Raw genomic sequence first — 20,052 nt, forward strand, 5'->3', positions numbered from 1 at the left:
TATTACTTGGATGACAGTAGTTTATGCAATAACCCTTGCTTTGCCAACTGTGTTCTATGTGCTATGCTAGGCTTGGTGATACAGAAGAGAGAGTCTTTCCTCTTAGAAGGAAAGCAGATATACATACAGTTATGATAAAAACAGTAAATGCTGATGGAGGGTTGGGGGAGGGCAGGATGCCAAATTGTTAAGAGTTAAAAGGTAGGAAGGAAAAAGTGAAGGGTTTGGCAATGGCCGTTTGGAAGAACAATAGTACATTACGATTGTGAACTAAAGGTTAGACCATATTTTAGTGATAAATGTTTGTGACCTGTTAGATATAATGGGTGTGGAACTAGATTGCACAAAGTATTGGAGAACCATTTGGCCACCTTCCTGCAGCCACAACAGCAAAGTTTCTTGTCCATTTTCTGCTGGGAATGAAAGAGCAATGTATCTCTAGTTATAATAGTAGCTAGGCAAAACTTCTTACCCACTTTGGGCTTCCCTTGTGGCCCAGCTGGTAAAGAATCCGCCTGCACTGCGGGAGACCTGGGTTGGAAAGATACCCTGGAGAAGGGAACGGCCTGGAGAATTCCCTGGACTGTTTAGTCCATGGGGTTGCAAAGAGTAGGACACGACTGAGTGACTTTCACTTTCACTTTGGAGGAAATACTTAAAACTTGAAATTAATGTCAGAAAGGTGGGATGATGTTTTTAAAAGTAATTCTTATAAAGCTTTCTTGTTAAATTAGATTTTCTTTTCAGAAAAAAAATATAGGGCTGGAGTACAGGAAACTCTTGATCAGGGCAGTACTGTCAAGCTGCTGTGTGAGTGGGGCTGATAATCTCTCCACTGCTCTTCTGTATCATGTTTAATGTGGTTACTCCTTCCTGTCATGTCTGCTACAAGACATCTACAATCTGGAAAGAAAGCAAAATAGGACATGTGGGAGTAAAAATGAAAAGACAATAGCTTATGAAATGCTAGAATGATGAATAGTTCTCAGAGGGACATTGGAGCAGTAAATTCTGACACTTCTTTCCCCAAATATAGCACTCTTCCTGAAAGCTTACTATTTACAATGAAAGAGACTGTTTAGTAAGTTTCACAAATAATAATTTGAGGGGGGGGATTTTTTTCATTAATGGTTAAAGAATTAGATTTTAAAACATGATAGAACAAAGACCAAAAGTCAACTTGGAATTACTTAAAGGATGATGAATTAAGTTACCAATTTTCTTATCTGCTTTTAGTTAAGCATAGGAGACTTGATGCTGTAATGGAAACAAATTAATATTTTTAAAGAGTGAGCAGTGAATATCAAGTTGTGAAGCTTCATATCTGTGTATCTACAGAGATTATCATAGAGAGGAGATGGGAAAGGTAAAGAGGGAGAGAAGAGAAAGAAAATAGACAAGTAGTAAGAGCTGAGAAAGGGAAGAAGAAAGAAAGAAAAAGGAGAGAAAAAGAAGTGTTTGGGGAGAGAAACCAATTTGAATGCCTGCCTTGCCCTGATTTCTCCTCAGCAAAGTCAACCACATGGCCCTGCCACTCTGGCTTTTGGTGGTTGCCCAGGACTGGGTGCTTGACTCAAAGGCAATCAACCTGCAGACTGGGTAATAGCCTGTGGGAGCCTGGTACAAAATGTTTTGTTACTGGTTCTTCTTTTGATGACTGGAATGCAAGACAACCAATTAAGTTAACAGTTCAAAGTAGTTCACAGGAAAGGTAGAAGCTGAAAAATGGTTGAGTAAGGTAGTAAGCAGAAGCCATGAGATGGCCCAGAGAAGAGTGGAAGTGGCAGGAACTCTAGAAGCAGAACAGCAGATGACTGATGCTGAATGGTACAAGATAACCCACGTAGTCATTAAAGGATACTTTATACAGGATACTAACTGATAGCCTCCTAGCTTCCCAACTTAAATTCTTTGAGGCTTACTGCCAGGGTGAACTCAGAGAAGGCAATGGCACCCCACTCCAGTACTCTTGCCTGGAAAATCCCATGGATGGAGGAGCCTGGTAGGCTGCAGTCCATGGGGTCTCGAAGAGTTGGACACAACTGAGCGACTTCACTTTCACTTTTCACTTTCATGCATTGGAGAAGGAAATGGCAACCCACTCCAGTATTCTTGCCTGGAGAATCCCAGGGATGGGGGAGCCTCGTGGGCTGCCGTCTATGGGGTCGCACAGAGTTAGACACGACTGAAGCAACTTAGCAGCAGCAGCAGCAGCAGCAGCCAGGGTGAACTAAAGCTAGGTGGTGAGAGAAGTCCTCCCCAGGTACAGGCAATCAAGCTATAAATTTTCTGAGAATTTAAAGATGATGATGATTATAATAATATCAGGCTGCTTGTCATTAGCATCAAGATCTGGCACCTCTAAGCAATGTTCGTGATAAAATACTTGTCTTAGAAAAATCTTAATGTTGGTCTAAATTGTAAACAACTGCTCCCGTCACTGGTGAGTATTAATAATGTAATATATACCTTAGCTCTAGGTTAGCACATTTAACTTATGTGTGTTCTGTGCTTAGTTGCTCAGTCGTGTCCAACTCTTTGTGACCCCATGGACTGTAGCTCACCAGGTTCCTCTGTCCGTGAAATTCTCTAGACAAGTCTGTCGCCATGCCCTTCTCCAGAGGATCTTCCCAACCCAGGGATAAAACCTGGGTCTCCCACACTGCAAGCAGATTCTTTACCATCAGAGCCACCAGTGAAGCCCACATTTAACTTACTTATCCTTTATTTTTTTTTTAAGAAAGTCTTCTACATAGAGGTTAATTTGGAGAATTCTCCACTCTTCAGTCAGCCCTCTCAGTATTTGTAGACCTCATTTATTTCAGTTATAAATTCATTGTGGTTCAAGCTGTTTTCCAGCATTGTTTCTGTCTCTGACTCCTGAGGTAATAATTCTTGCATTTAAACAACAGGTTTTAGGTAAGCAACAATAGCTCAATGATTATAAAGTTAAAGTAACAGAACTCAAGTTATGTCATTGTGAGTGACCACTTGGAATTTTTGTGTATAAAATGTATAGGGTATCATGTCATCTGCAAAGAGTGATTCTTTTACTTCTTCTTTTCCTAGTTGGATTTCCTTTATTTCTTTTTCTTCTCCTTTGTGACTAGGATGTTCAGGATTATGTTAAATAAAAAAGGGTGAGAATGGACATCATTGTCTTGTTCCTCATCTTAGAGGAATTGTTTTCAGGTTTTCACCATTAAGTATGATCTTTGCTCTGTGTTTGTCATGTATGGCCTTTATTATGTTGAGATCTGTTCTGTCTGTGCCTGCTTTCTGAAGAATTTTTATCATAAATCGATGTTGAATTTTGTCAAAAACTTTTCATGCGTCTATTGAGATGATCATGTGGTTTTTATTATTCAATTTGTTAATGTGGTATATCACATTGATTGATTGGTGGATTTTGAAAAATCCTTGTATTCCTGAGGTAAATCCCACATGATCATGGTGTATGATCTTTTTAATGTAAAGAAATAACCAGAGATCAAATTGCCAACATCTGCTGGATCATTGAAAAAGCAACAGAGTTCCAGAAAAACATCTATTTCTGCTTTATTGACTATGCCAAAGCCTTTGACTGTGTGGATCACAATAAACTGTGGAAAATTCTGAAAGAGATAGGAATACCAGACCACCTGACCTGCCTCTTGAGAAACCTATATGCAGGTCAGGAAGCAACAGTTAGAACTGGACATGGAACAAGAGACTGGTTCCAAATAGGAAAAGGAGTACGTCAAGGCTGTATATTGTCATCCTGCTTATTTAATTTATATGCAGAGTACATCATGAGAAACGCTGGGCTGGAAGAAGCACAAGCTGGAATCAAGATTGCCGGGAGAAATATCAAAAACCTCAGATATGCAGATGACACCACCCTTATGGCAGAAAGTGAAGAGGAACTAAAAAGCCTCTTGATGAAGGTGAAAGAGGAGAGTGAAAAAGTTGGCTTAAAACTCAACATTCAGAAAACGAAGATCATGGCATCTGGTCCCATCACTTCATGGGAAATAGATGGGGAAACAGTAGAAACAGTGTCAGACTTTATTTTTGGGGGCTCCAAAATCACTGCAGATGGTCACTGCAGCCATGAAATTAAAAGAGGCTTACTCCTTGGAAGGAAAGTTATGACCAACCTAGACAGCATATTCAAAAGCAGAGATATTACTTTGCCAACAAAGGTCCGTCTAGTCAAGGATATGGTTTTTCTGGTAGTTATGTATGGATGTGAGAGTTGGACTGTGAAGAAAGCTGAGTGCCGAAGAATTGATGCTTTTGAACTGTGGTGCTGGAGAAGACCCTTGAGAGTCCCTTGGACTGCAAGGAGATCCAACCAGTCCATTCTGAAGGAGATCAGCCCTGGGATTTCTTTGGAAGGACTGATGCTAAAGCTGAAACTCCAGTACTTTGGCCACCTCATGCGAAGAGTTGACTCATTGGAAAAGACTCTGATGCTGGGAGGGATTGGGGGCAGGAGGAGAACGGGGCGACAGAGGATGAGATGGCTGGATGGCATCACTGACTTGATGGATGTGAGTCTGAGTGAACTCCCGGAGTTGGTGCTGGACAGGGAGGCCTGGCGTGCTGTGATTCATGGGGTCGCAAAGAGTTGGACAGGACTGAGCGACTGAACTGAACTGAACTGAATGATGCCGTCAGAAAATTATTAGAGCTAATCAATGAATTTGGTAAAATTGCATAGTTGCATCTCTATACACTAACAATGAAGTACAGAGAGAGGAATTAAGGAAACAACCCCATTTACTGCCACATAAAAAAGGGTAAAATACATAGAAATAAACCTAAGTAAGGAGGCAAAAGACCTATACTCTGAAAACTAGAAGACACTGATGAAAGATATTGAAGACAACACAAACAGATGGACAGATATACCATATTCTTGGATTGGAAGAATCAATATTGTTAAAATAATACTACTCAAGCAATCTACAGATTCACTCCAATCCCTATCAAAATGGCAATGTCATTTTTCACAGAACTAGAACAAATAATTTAAAAAATATTGTATGGAAACATGACCCTAAATAGCCAAAACAATCTGGAGAAAGAACAGAGCTGGAGGAATCACATGTCCTAACTTTAGGCTATATTACAAAGCTACAGTATGATACTGGCGCAAGAACAGACACATATCAATGAACAGGGTAGAGAGCCCAGAGATAAACTCACACACTTATGGTCAATTGATCTATGACAAAGGCAGTAAGAATATACAGTGGAAAAACAATCTCTTCAATATGTGATGCTGGGAAAACTGAACAGCTACCTGTAGAAGAATGAAATTAGAACATTCTCTAATACCATATACAAAAATAAACTCAAAGTAGATTAAAGACCTAAATGTAAGACTGAATACTATAAAACTCCTAGAAGAAAACATAGGCAGAGCACTCTTTAACATAAATTGCAGCAATTTTTTTTGGATCCATCTCCTGAAGTAAAGGAAATAAAAACAGTTGGAACCTAATTAAACTTAAAAGCTTTTGCACAGCAAAGGAAATTATCAGTAAAATGAAAAGACAGCTTACTGAATGAGAGAAAATATTTGTAAGTGATATGACCAATAAGGGATTAATATCTAGCATATATAACAGATCATACACCTCAACATTAAAAAAAAAACAAAACAAAACTGAACAGACATTTTTCCAAAGAGGAAATGCAGATGGCCAACAGGCACATGTAAAAATGTTCAGCATCACTAATCATCAGGGAAATGAAAATCAAAGCCACAATGAAATAACACCTGTGATTTTATTTAATCATGCATTTTAAGCCTTTGATATTTTTGACAAATTTCCCAAAATCAAATTCTAAATGAAGTTTTTTGACCATAAACTAACTTGCGAATTTATCAGAGAGCCCCAGAATATATCAAGAGATTTCTTTTCTTATAAAAAGAGAGATATTCACCTCATTAGAACTGATTCAAATGTATTCTTTTTAATGGCTGAGTAATACTCCATTGTGTATATGTACCACAGTTTTCTTATCCATTCATCTGCTGATGGACATCTAGGTTGCTTCCTTGTCCTGGCTATTATAAACAGTGCTGCGATGAACATTGGGGTACACGTGTCTCTTTCAATTCTGGTTTCCTCAGTGTGTATGCCCAGCAGTGGCATTGCTGGATCATAAGGCAGTTCTATTTCCATTTTTTGAGGAATCTCCACACTGTTCTCCATAGTGGCTGTACTATTTTGCATTCCCACCAACAGTGTAAGAGGGTTCCCTTTTCTCCATACCCTCTCCAGCATTTATTGCTTGTAGACTTTTGGGTCGCAGCCAGAAAGAAAAACACCAATACAGTATACTAATGCATATATATGGAATTTAGAAAGATGGTAGCAATAACCCTGTATACGAGACAGCAAAAGAGACACTGATGTATAGAACAGTCTTTTGGACTTTGTGGGAGAGGGAGAGGATGGGATGATTTGGGAGAATGGCATTGAAATATGTATAATATCATATATGAAACGAGTCGCCGGTCCAGGTTCCATGCACGATACTGGATGCTTGGGGCTGGTGCACTGGGACGACCCAGAGGGATGGTATGGGGAGGGAGGAGGGAGGTGGGTTCAGGATGGGGACCACATGTATACCTGTGGCAGATTGATTTTGATATATGGCAAAACCAATACAATATTGTAAAGTTAAGTAAAATAAAATTTAAAAAAAGATATTAAACTAATTAGGCTTAATTGACATGTTAAATTACATGAGAAGTGTTGTCAAGTAAGATGTGATGTTTGACTTTTTGCGGTTATATTTGTGTATAAATAATGTATATATTATTCATGTAAGTGTTACAGAAATTACATGAGATTCTGAGAAATCTGATATGTCCTGGTGTAATGTTATCAGTTAAATTCCAGTTATCATCTTAAAACGTTGTATATCTTAGAAATAACCATTTTTTCCCAATTGTATCTAAATAGACTCTTATTAAGTCCTTAACTGTGGATATTTTTAAATCTTTTGTTATTCACAGTTATTGTTTTACTCTGATGCCTTCCTGAAAACTTGCAAGCAACTATGATCCAAAATTGCTTGCCCTCAAAGGTTAGTGGAAAGGACCTTGATGAATACTTTAGAATACAGAATTCTGATAACTTTTAAGATTGTGCCATTGAACTGGGTGTAAATTTCCAGAACTCAAATAGGGAAATTGATGGTCTTCAAACTGCAAACCCAATATCAAACATCAGTTCAGTTCAGTCGCTCAGTTGTGTCCGACTCTTTGCAACCCCATGAATCACAGCACGCCAGGCCTCCCTGTCCATCACCAACTCCCGGAGTTCACTCAAACTCATGTCCATCGAGTCAGTGATGCCATCCAGCCATCTCATCCTCTGTCGTCCCCTTCTCCTCCTGCCCCCAATCCCTCCCAGCATCAGGGTCTTTTCCAATGAGTCAACTCTTTGCATGAGGTGGCCAAACTATTGGAGTTTCAGCTTTAGCATCATTCCTTCCAAAGAACACCCAGGACTGATCTCCTTTAGAATGGACTGGTTGGATCTCCTTGCAGTCCAAGGGACTCTCAAGAGTCTTCTCCAACACCACAGTTCAAAAGCATTAATTCTTCAGCCTAATAACAATTAAGTATATAACACTGAGTGAACTGGTGAGAATGATTATAATTTTTTATTAATTTTTGTTTGGAACATTACTGGTTCTTTAATATTTTGTTTTTCAGATTTAAAGAAACCTTTTCCTGTCTTCCCTGAGCTACCTCTAACTTACAGCAGCTTGGTAAATTATACTGCTAACTTACAGCAGCTTGGTAAGTTATACCTTTGTGGACAAGGGTGAAACAATTACTCGTTTCCCCTACATGATGCCTCCAGAATTTGGAAAAGCTTATTGAATGTTTTTATTTTCATGATAATATATTTTCATAAATTCAGTAAAAATCTGTTCTTATCAGTTCAGTTCAGTCACTCATTTGCATTTGACTCTTTGCGACCCTATGGACTGCAGCACATCAGGCTTCCCTGTCTATCACCAACTCCTGGAGCTTGCTCAAACTCATGTCCATTGAGTCAGTGATGCTATCCAACCATCTCATCTTCTGTCATCTCCTTCTCCTCCTACCTTCAATCTTTCCCAGCATCAGGGTCTTTTCTAATGAGTCAATTCTTTGCATCAGGTAGCCGAAGTATTGGAGCTTCAGCTTCAAAATCAGTCCTTCCAACGAATATTCAGGACTGATTTCCTTCAGGATGCACTGGTTGGGTCTCCTTGGTGTCCAAGGGACTCTCAAATGTCTTCTCCAACACCACAGTTCAAAAGCATCAATTCTTCGGCACTCAGCTTTCTTGACAGTCCAACTCTCACATCCACACATGACCACTGGAAAAACCATAGCCTTGACTAGACGGACCTTTCACTTTCTCTGAAGTGAAAATCAAAGGGAGTCATTTTTTCATCTTCCTCTGAGAATTGTGCCTGGATGCTTGAAAATACTGCTGTCATATTTCTACAAGACTAGCAATGACATAACACCAAGAATGGCACAGCAGAGACATGGAAAAAAATCTGGATTCTTAATAACATCATTGAACTGCAGCCTGTCCTAAAACTTACTCTACCTCTAGACTTCCAGCTGAGTCAAGAAATACTCATGTGGTTAAAAATAATTTGAATCATGGTTTCTGTTGGTTGCTGTCAAAAGTATCCTATAGTGTGGTAAAAGATTTGTTAATATTTTACTTTGGATTTTAAAATTTATATTCCTTGGTGAAAATGACCCAAGGTTTATTTTATTTTTGCTAGTATTGTTAGTTTTTATTTACAATTTTTTATTATTTGTTTGGTTGCACCGTGTCTTCATTGCTATGCGAGGGCTTTCTCTAGTTATGGTGAGCAGGGGCTACTCTTTGTTAGGGGGCACGGGCTTCTCACTGTGGTGGCTTCTCTTGTTGCCAAGCATAGGCTCCAGGCCCATGGGTTTCAGTAGTTGCAGCATATAGGCTCAGTGGTTGCAGCTCTTGGGCTCTAGTGTGCGGGCTTAGTAGCTCCAAGGCATTTGGAATCTTCCCAGACCAGGGATCGAATCATGTCCCCTGCGTCGGTAGGCAGATCTTACCCACTCTGCCATCAGGGAAGTCCACATAGTCACTTTTTAGAGTCAGGATAAACTTCTTAAAAAAGTAAATTGGGAAGCTTGTCATAGTTTTTATTATCTGAATGATTTAAATAACTCAAATTATCTGTTCTTTAATCTGGACTCTGGTAAAACAGTCTCGACTAGTGCTTTTTTGAAGTTAGAACTTTTGCTACATTTTTAAGTTCTCTAATTATTAGGCTATTTTTCACTCTTAAAGAGTCAATATTAGTTATTTATATCTTTCTAAAATATGTCTATTTCATGTGAAAGGAAAGTGAAGTCGCTCAGTCGTGTCCGACTCTTTGCGATCCTGTGGACTGTAGCCCACCAGGCTCCTCCGTCCATGGGATTCTAATTTATTGGTATATGTTGGAAATTTTATAATTTTAGTCTATTTTTGGTTATATTCACTTTCTCACTGTATATATTTTTATTTCCTCTTCCTTTTTTCTTGGTTCTGCTAACTAATGGTTTTTATGTTGTAGTATTTAACAACAAAACAAAAACAAAATTACTGTTTTATCAGGTTTATGCAGTTTTCCTATGCTTTCTAGCTCATTAATTTCTACTTTTACTTAGTTTCCCCTATTCTCTGTTGGTTTATTTTGATGTTCTTTAATTGTTGTTCAGTCACTCAGTCATGTCTGACTCTTTGCGACCCCATGGACTGCAGCATGCCAGGCTTCCCTGTCCTTTATCATTTCCCGGAGCTTGCTCAAACTTGTGTCATTGAATCAGTGATGCCATCCAACTGTCTCGTCCTCTGTCGTCCCCTTCTCCTCCTGCCTTCAATCTTTCCCAGCATCAGGGTCTTTTCTAATGGGCTGGCTCTTTGCATCAGTTGGCCAAAGTAATGAAGCTTCAACTTCAGCAAGAGTCCTTCCAATGAATATTAAGGATTGATTTCCTTTAGGATTAACTGGTTTGATCTCCTTGTTGTCTGAGGGACTCTCAAGAGTCTTCTCCAATACCATAGTTCAAAAACATCAATTCTTCAGTACTCAGCCTTCTTTATGGTCCAGTTCTCACATCCATACATGTGTACAGGAAAAACCATAGCTTTGACTATATGACTATATGGACCTTTGTCAGCAAAGTAATGTCTCTGCTTTTTAGTGTGCTGTCTAGGTTGGTCATAGCTTTTCTTACAAGGAACAAGTGTCTTAATTTCATAGCTGTAGTCACCATCGGCAGTGATTTTGGAGTCCAAGAAAATAAAATCTGTCACTGTTTCCATTGTTACCCCATCTATTTGCCATGAAGTGATGGGATCAGATGCCATAATCTTTGTTTTTTGAATGTGAGTTTTAAGCCAGCTTTTTCACTCTCCTCTTTTACTTTCATCAAGAGGCTCTTTAGTTCCTCTTTGCTTTCTGCCATAAGGGTGGTGTCATCTGCATATCTGATGTTATTGGTATTTCTCCCAGCAGTCTTGATTCCAGCTTGTGCTTCATCCAGCCTGGCATTTCTCATGATATACTCTTTGTGATCCCCTGGAGTATGCAGTCCATGGAATTCTCCAGACCAGAATACTGGAGTGAGTAGCCTGTCCCTTCTCCAGCAGATCTTCCCAACCCAGGAATCAAACCCAGGTCTCTTGCATTGCAGGCAGATTCTATACCAGCTGAACCACAAGGGAAGCCCAAGAATAATGGAGTGGGTAGCCTATCTCTCCTCCAGTGGATCTTTCTGACTCAGGAATCGAACTAGGGTCTCCTGCATTGCAGGCATATTCTTTACCAACTGAGCTATCAGGGAAGTCCTGGTGTACTCTGCATATAAGTTAAATAAGCAGGGTGACAATATACAGCCTTGACATACTCCTTTCCCAATTTGGAACCAGTCCATTGTTCCATGTCCAGTTCTAACTGGTGCTTCTTGACCTGCATATAGGTTTTGCTGGAGGCAGGTCTGGCATTCCCATCTCTTTAAGAATTTTCCATAGTTTCTTGTGATCCACACAGTCAAAGGCTTTAGTGTAGTCAATGAAGCAGAAGTAGATGTTTTCCTGAAATCCCCTTGCTTTTTCTGTGATCCAGTGTATGTTGGCAAGTTGATCTCTGGTTCCTCCGCCTTTTCTAAATCCGGCTCGTACATCTAGAAGTTCTCAGTTCATGTACTGTTGAAGCCTCGTATGGAGAATTTTGAGCATTACTTTGTTAGTGTGTGAGATGAGTGCAATTGTGCTGTAGTTTGAATATTCTTTGGCATCGCCTTTCTTTGAGATTGGAATGAAAACTGACCTTTTCCAGTCCTTTGGCCACTGCTGAGTTTTTCAAACTTGTTGGCATATTTAGTGCAGCACTTTAACAGCTTCATCTTTTAGGATTCGAAATTGCTCCACTGAAATTCCATCAGCTCCACTACCTTTGTTCATGGTGATGCTTCCTAAGGCACACTTGACTTCGGGTGGCACTCCAAGATTTCTGGTTCTAGGTGAGTGGTCACACCATTGTTATCTGGGCCATTAAGATCTTTTTGTTAGTTCTTCTTTGTATTTCTTATGTGTGTTCTTTTATTAGTTTCTTGATTTGAATGCTTAAGTCATTTAGTTTGTCTTCAGTATGTTAAGAAGATCACTAAAAATTCTGAATGTTTCCATCCGTTAAGGCTTTGGTGGAATCAGATGAATTTTGAAATGTAGTTGTTTTTTTTTTTAATTTCTAAACATTCTGTATTTTAGTTTTGACTTCTAGATAACCCAAGAGTTGTCTAGAGAACTGTTTTATATGATTCATGAGGTTAGATTGAGTTTGCTGCCTTTTTCTTGTGAATTTCTTATTTTCTTGCAATATGAACTGTACCTTTGAAAGCATATTAAGATTTTATTTGCAGCCTTCAGTTCAGTTCAGTTCAGTCGCTCGGTTGTGTCCAACTCTTTGCGACCCCATGAATCGCAGCATGCCAGGCCTCCCTGTCCATCACCAACTCCCAGAGTTCAGTCTAGACCTTGGTAAATGTTTATTAATGCTTCATGGCCATATATAAAGATTGGATAACCTCTGTTTACTGGAGAAGGAAATAAATGGCAACCTGCTCCAGTATTCTTGCCTGGAGAATTCTATGGATGGAGGAGCCTGGTGGGCTACAGTCCATGGGGTCGCAAAGAGTTGGATGTGACTGAGTGCACACCGTTTCTTTTTAAAGGATATGAGAAATATTTGCATGTGTACATCTGTCTTTCTCTCTGTCCATCAATTTATGGTTGTTTCCCCACTTCTCCTTATTTCTTAAAGCTTACTTATGATTTCCCTCTTCTGCTTTCTCTTTCTACATTTATCAATCTCTGCTTCTCCCCTGCTCATTCTGTTAGCATGCAAACATGCCCTAATACAGTTCTCTCTAATAGGAATATAAAGTGAGCCATGTATGTATTTAAAATTTTATGATAGCCACCTTAAAAAAGTGAAAAGATGGATATTCCTGGTGGTCCAGTGGATAAGAATCCACCTGCCAATGCAGGGGACATGGGTTTGATCCCTCATCTTGGAAGATCCCACATGCCACAGGGCAACTAAGCCCGTGCACCACAACTACTGCGCCCTCAGACCTAGGGCCGGTGCTCCACAACAAACGAAGCCGCGACAGTGAGAAGCCTGAGCACCGCAACTAGAGAGTAGCCCCTCCCCGCTCGCTATGACTGGAGAAAGCCCACACGGGGCAGTGAAGACTCAGCACAGCCAACAATTAAAATACATAAATAAAATTCTACCAAAAAAAGTGAAAAGAAGAAAATCTAATTGTAATATACTTTACTTAACACATTGTATACAAAATTTACCATTTTAACATGCAAGTAATATAAAAATTATTAACAAGATATTTTATACATTTTTGTACTAAGTTTTAAAAACTTGGTGCATTATTTATACCTGTAGCACATCTCAATTTGCACTAGTCATATTTCAGGTACTCAGGAACTACCTGTGACTAGAGGCTCCCATATCAAACAGCTCAGTTTAAAAGTCCTACCTTGACCCACCGTTTCCTCTTGCTACAACTCACTTCTCTGCTCCTTTCTCTTTTCCTCTGTTCATTTAAACTCATCTTATTAAATCCAGTGGGATTGGTATTTGACAGAATTGACTACTTTGGGGGTAAACCCTTCTTACTCTGCCTCCGTAACCCCAAATTCTCCTGATTTTTTTCCTCCTCTCTCACTGGCTAATCTGTCTCCTTTACTCACGCCTCATCCCTTCTCTGATTTCTATAAGTGTTCGAGCTTCTCAGAGCACACTTGTTGCCCTTTTATCTAAGTACAGTTTCTCTGTGAGTGATGTCATCTAGTCCTGTGACCTGAAATAGCATCTACCTGCTGATGATGCCCATTTTTATCTTCAGCCAGCCTCAAGCTTTGCATTGCTGTCTGCCATTTGACACCTTGACCTCTGTCATAGATATATGGAATATGCCCAAAATATAATTCTTAATTCCCTACCTCCCCCACCAAACAAAACTCATTTGATACAAGACTGAACATCCCCAGTTTTCCCCCTTCTCTCTTAGGAGAACGTCATCCTGAGCCCTCCTTTTACTCATTTCCAAAAGGACTCAAAATCAAGTACAAGTGCTTCTGCCTCTAAGTATATCTTGTAATTATTTACCTCTTTCCATCTTTCCTCCTAGTGTTTATGTTCAGGTATTCCAATTGCTCATTGATTTTCCTTTAGCTCCACATCTGCCTTTCATCATACTGCTATATGATCCTGGAACTGTACACTTGCAAGCTACAGTTTTTTCTCTGCCAGATGTTGGGTTTGACCAACTGGGGGTGAAGGGTGTGCTGATGGAATTCTCTAAACTGGAGAATGAAGGACTCATCTTGATTGTTTTTCTCCATGTAACAGTGAATGAATCAGGCCACAGCTGGCCTTGTCAGTGTTCCTTGTGGTGGTGAATTGCTCCCATGGCTCCAGCTAGTGAGTGTCCTCTAGAAGGTTTACTCTTCATCCAAGTGGTGAGTGACATGTTTCTTTAATAGCTGAGCCATCTCCTTAGAGACCCAAATCTTAGCCTGGAGCAGCTTTTCTCTACATTTTGAAGTTTCCTCCTTATTTATCCTTCCCTCAGCTCTGAGAATAATAGCTGTATTCTGTGGTTGCCATTTCTATTCCCATAAAATTCTCTTACACTCTTTTAGTAGCTAACTACCTTTTCACCAAGTGAATAATTCATTATATTATGCTTTCCCTGTTTTTTTTTTGCTGTGGTTTCTGCATCTTAACTGAACCCTGACTGAAATAGAAATTGGTATTAGGATTAGTCCGAGGAGAGAAACTCTTGAAGATTGTTTCTGTGGTAGGTTGGTCTGAGCCCCTTGCCAAGGGGAAATGTGATGCTACTTATACATGACACTCAGTGGCATCACAATCAAATAGCCACATGTGGTTGATGGTGATGAAACACATGTGCTTTGGGGGGGGGGGGGACAAGTGGCTGCCGCACCTGTTACAGAAGCAGCAATCACTGCAAGGACCTTGTTGCAGATTGGCTATTACTGAGTACAGTGGAGTGCTTACAGAAAGAAAGTGAAAATCTCAGGATCTTAAACTCTTAAACAACTTAAACAACTTCATTTCTTGGCCTGAGAACCCGAGAGTTTCCACAGAAACCCTAAAAGGACCTTTTATTTCTTATAGTCACAGGCATGATATTATTGAAAATCAAATGCAAAATTTGATTGTGCAGATTGCAGAATTACATCAGTTTAGTTCACAGCCTTGCAAGGTGTTCCATGGGAAAGTAGGTCATTGATAAGGAAGGAATGAGGTCCCAAAACTTGAAATGAGGAGTTTTGGTTGAACTTGAAACTTGAGAATCTTGAGTCACTCTTAGTCTCCCTTGCCTGCACCTGTGTATCTGAGGAGTCTTTTTCTCCCTCAAAAACCCTACAGTTACCTCACCTGGAGCAGATAGCTTACAAAAGAGAAGATGCCCATCCTCCTTAAAACCTACCCGAGGGATTTCCGTGGTGGTACAGTGGTTAAGACTTCTTTCAGTGCAGGAGGTACAGCTTTGATCCCTAGTTGGGACAATAAGATCCCACATGCCTCATGGCCAAAAAACTAAAACATAAGAGAAGAAACAATAAATTCAATAAAGACGTTTTAAAAAGCTTTAAAAAACCTGCCCCAAACACTCCTATTGTCATTAGACCCATAACTAGGGTTACATTGCAGCATGTTCTAGTGGCTTGGAAGTGGGCAGGTCTCTTCATATAACTGGTGCTGAATCCAGGGTCCCAGTTTTGCCCCTTCTTCCAGGAATCACTATTTGCTCTGTAGAGTGACTATGGATCAAATAACCTCAATAAATACTAGGTTCCAGATTCTCAGCCAGTGTGTGAAAACTAAATTTGAGAGGTACTTTTCAGGCTCCTGAGTAGAAGAATTCTCCTTAAGTATATCTGTGGTAACTGTTGTTCACTTTTGGACCTATCAGCATTGTCTCTTTGATGGCTTTCAGACCACATGGGTGATACTAAGGTGGCATGTAAATAGTGGGTGGGAGAAGTGGGGCATTTCACAGAGGCAGTTTCTCTTTGAGATTTGTTCTCCTGAGCTTTCTGGGCACTGAGTCATCTTTAGCATATGGCTGGAATTTAGTTGTTGAAATAAAAGATCTCTGTGTTCCCAGGAGAAGGAATGTAGTCCTTAGATACTGAGCTCAAATGTTTCTGAATTAAATTCTTTCATTTTTCAGGAAGCCAGGCAATTAAGGTTATATATGCAAAGTATTTATATATATTATCCAGTCAGTGACACTGTTTCCAAGGGTCTCCATGGGCAAATAGGCTTATTTTGCAATTAACAATAAAATCTTTTGTGAAATTTTTGTAGATTGGAAGCCCAGAATTTCATCTTATACCTTTGGTTTATTTATTTTTTTTTTTGTATATGCACTAGGTATGTAGTCAGTTCTTATAAATAGGCATTCAGCCTTCATTTCCATCTCATGTTAGTTGAGAGTATAGTTCCACTGGAAACCAAATTGTGGGTTCAGATCTAATAGGCATCTGTTGCTCTTTTCCATTCTGGGATCAACATCCTGGTGATAAAGGGAGGTGGGTAGGATATATGGCTGATTGATATCCAATAGAGGATAAACAATAGGAAGTACATATTTCTGATTGGAGGAGCTTGGAAGGAGTATCACTAGTGTTATCTTTTTATATAAAGGCACATGTGCTTAGTATTTAGAGAGTTAAACCTATTTATAAGTTAACATATTCATGTATCTTGTTTCTCTCTCATTTTTTATGAATGTTCATTCATTCATTCATTGAATAAGCATTTCCCTCTCTAAGTGCAAGGTACTGTACAAGGTATTGGTATATGGCCTCAGTGAACTTATAGGGTAATGTTCTCCTTCCTTATTTCTTCTCTACTTTTTTTTAATATAAATTTATTTATTTTAATTGGAGGTTAATTACTTTACAATATTGTATTGGTTTTGCCATACATCAACATGAATCCACCACAGGTATACATGTGTTCCCCATCCAGAACCCCCCTCCCTCGTCCTTCCCCGTACCATCTCTCTGGGTGGTCTCAGTGCACCAGCCCCAAGCATCCAGTATCATGCATCGAACCTGGACTGGCTATTCGTTTCATATATGATATTATACATGTTTCAATGCCATTCTCTCAAATCATCCCTCCCTCTCCCACAGAGTCCAAAAGACTGTTCTATACATCTGTGTCTCTTTTGCTGTCTCGTATACAAGGTTATCGTTACCATCTTTCTAAATTCCATATATATGCGTTAGTATACTATATTTGTGTTTTTCTTTCTGGCTTAATTCACTCTGTATAATAGGCTCCAGTTTCATCCACCTCATTAGAACTGATTCAAATGTATTCTTTTTAATGACTGCGTAATACTCCATTGTGTATATGTACCACAGCTTTCTTATCCATTCATCTGCTGATGGACATCTAGGTTGCTTCCATGTCCTGGTCTACTTTTTAATCCCTTTGTCATTCTCTTTCCCCTAAACATTTCTCCTTTCTCATCCCTTTTGCCCTTTACATTATTATTCAAGTATATGATTAAAAATATATATATATATATATATATATATATTTTGCTTAAAGAAACAACTCAAATCAGGAACATTTAAGTAGTTCTTATAGCAGTGATGGGCTTTACTCCTGGGGTTTACCTTGTCACCAACAATACCTGCTGGTGGGATAGTTGGGGACTTGGGGTAGCACAAGCAATGAGATCCTTACCTTACTAAGATCAGTTCCATGATGATGGACGCTAACCTCTAACCACCTGCTCTTTCAAAGTCTATCTTTATCCTCCTCCAGTGTAAGTACAACCCCTATTTCCCTTAGAAACAACGGGATTGAGTTTTAGGGGATTCTCTGCCTAGCTACCTTGTGCATATGGAGCCTAGAAACTTTAGTCACACAGAAGCATGCCACCCAATGAAAAGAGTTTGGAATTGCTCTGTAAACACAGTCTGTGAAAACATAAAGGTGTATGCTTACTCTTCATCAAGAATGGACTGTGCACTAATCTGGCTTTGTGTCTTCTCATGGTTGCATACTACATGGTCAACTTTAATTGCACAATAAATCTCTTATGATTACTTAATAGATATTTACTGATCACAATGAATAAAAACAGAATCTGAGCTGGTTATTTCAGTGGTCATGGGGACAGATTCTGTGAGAACAAACATTTCTACCTTCCCTTCCAAGCTGGAGTTTGTTTTTGTACTTCAGCTTTGGGTCCTTAGTTGGAGCCAGAAACTGTTGGTCAAAGGATTATATAACCACTGAAAATAAACAAGGCCAGAGATGGGAGCTACACATACTGCAGTCTTTTTTTTTGTTTTTTAATACTTATTTGTCTTTATTTGATGTAGTTGCAGCATGTGGGATCTAGTTACCTGACCAGGGATCAAACACAAGTCCCCTGCATCGGGAGCCTGGAGTCTTATCCCCTGGACCACCAGGAAAGTCCCACCTCAGACTGTTTTATAGCAGGGGTTTAGTGAAGGCATAATATATAGACTATTTTGGTCCATACTTATTCTGAAGAGGAGGCAGTGCTTCCTTGGAAGAAGGGGCAAATCTGAGAACCTGCACTCAGCACCAGTTGTACCCAGAGATGTGCTACCACTTCCAGGCCACCAGGACATTGCAGAAATGTAACCTTTGTTATGAGACGAATGAAAATAGGGATATTTGGGGTGGGTTTTAAGGAGAATGGTCATCCTCTCTTTTGTGAGGTTTCTGCTCCAGATGAGGTAATTGTAGGGTTTTTGTATATTGGGGAAGGTTCCTTAAATACAGAAGAGCAAGCTAGCTACGTGTTTTGTGTGTGTGTGTGTGTGTGCTGAGGTATAATTGACACATAACATTAAATCTAGTCACCACAAAAAAACTAGTTGACATTGTCACTGGACATAGAGAATTTTTTTGTTCTGATGAGACTGCAAGCTACTTTTTCTCCCTAGAATTTTATTAGTTTTAGATTTTTCATTTAGGTCTGTGAGTTGACTTTGTATAAGATAGGGGGTATTGGTCAAGGTCTATCTTTCTTACATAATATGTATATACACACATATATATATACATATATGTATAATACATATATTATTAGCTTCTAAATGTCCAAATGTTCCAGCACCATTTGTCAAAAATAGCATAATTTCTCTGTTGAACTGTTTTGTAACTTTGTTAAAAACCCACTGACCATAAATACAAGGGTTTATTTCCAGACTCTCAATTCTGTTTCATTTATCTATATTGCTATCTTTTAATTTCATGGCTACATTCACTGTCTGCAGTGATCTTGGAACTCAAGAAAATAAAATTTGTTACTGTTTTCACTTTTTTCCCCTCTATTTGCCATGAAGTGATGGGACCCGATGTCATGATCTTAGTCTTTTGAATGTTGAGTTTTAAGCCAGCTTTTTCACGCTCCTCTTTCACCCTCGTCAAAAGGCTTTTAAGATCCTCTTCACTCTCTGCCATTAAAGTGATATCATCTGCATATCTGAGGTTATTGATATTTCTCCTGGAAATGTTGATTTCAGCTTTGCTTCATCCTGGCATTTTACATGATGTACTCATACAAGCATGGTGATGATATACAGCCTTGACATACTTCTTTCCAAATTTTGAACCAGTCCATTGTTCCATATTTCGTTCTTACTGTTGCTTCTTGACCTGCATAGTAGTTTCTCAGGAGACAGGTAATGTGGTCAGGTATTCCCTTCTCTTTAAGAATTTTCCAGTTTGTTGTGATCTACAGTTAAAGGCTTTAGTGTAGTCAATGAAGTAGAAATAGATGTTTTTCTGGAATTCCTTTGCTCTTCTTCTATAATCCAACAGATGTTGGCAATTTGATCTCTGGTTCCTCTGCCTTTTCTAAATCCAGTTTGTACATCTGGAATTTCTTGGTTCATGTACTGTTGAAGCATTACTTGAAGGACTTTGAGCGTTGCCTTGCTAGCATGTGAAATGAGCACAATTATACAGTAGTTTGAAAATTCTTTGGTTTTGCCTTTCTTTGAGACTGAAATGAAAACTGACCTTTTCCAGTCCTGTGGCCACTGCTGACTTTTCTAAATTTGTTGTGAGTACATACAGGCAGCATGCAGATTAAGGCACATGCAGTTAACCAGAGCTATAGGAGCCCCCTGATCCTGAGGTTGAAAAGTTGGAGGTGGCATCCAAGCTAGTTCCTGAAATGTGAAGTCAAAGGGCTTCCCAGCAGGGAAGTACAGCCGGACAGACCAAGTGGAGCTAAGGAGACATGTGCTTGGAGAAAAATGCTTAAGTCGGTCTGGGCAAAGGAGAAGTTATTGGAGACGAGGTGGAAAGGCACAGTGTGACAGACCTTGATGAAAGTGATGATTGAGGAGGCTGAGCTGGTGGCAAATGGCTGTGTTTGGT

General features: G+C 39.4%; 1 protein-coding gene across 7 annotated transcripts in view; it reads left to right on the forward strand.

The window, feature by feature from the left end:
- AADACL3 (arylacetamide deacetylase like 3) overlaps positions 1-20,052 on the forward strand; it is a 155,614-nt gene that overhangs the window by 1,145 nt on the left and 134,417 nt on the right. For 6 of the 7 annotated variants that reach the window (XM_070384925.1, XM_070384918.1, XM_070384926.1 and 3 more), the window contains exon 2: positions 7,724-7,810. The exons of the other annotated variant lie outside the window; for it this stretch is intronic. The gene's annotated coding sequence lies outside the window, so the exon portion shown is untranslated. The remainder of the gene's footprint in view (positions 1-7,723; positions 7,811-20,052) is intronic. 7 annotated transcript variants of the gene reach the window in all.

Source organism: Bos mutus, chromosome 16, assembly GCF_027580195.1.
Source record: "Bos mutus isolate GX-2022 chromosome 16, NWIPB_WYAK_1.1, whole genome shotgun sequence".
Lineage (NCBI taxonomy): Eukaryota > Metazoa > Chordata > Mammalia > Artiodactyla > Bovidae > Bos > Bos mutus.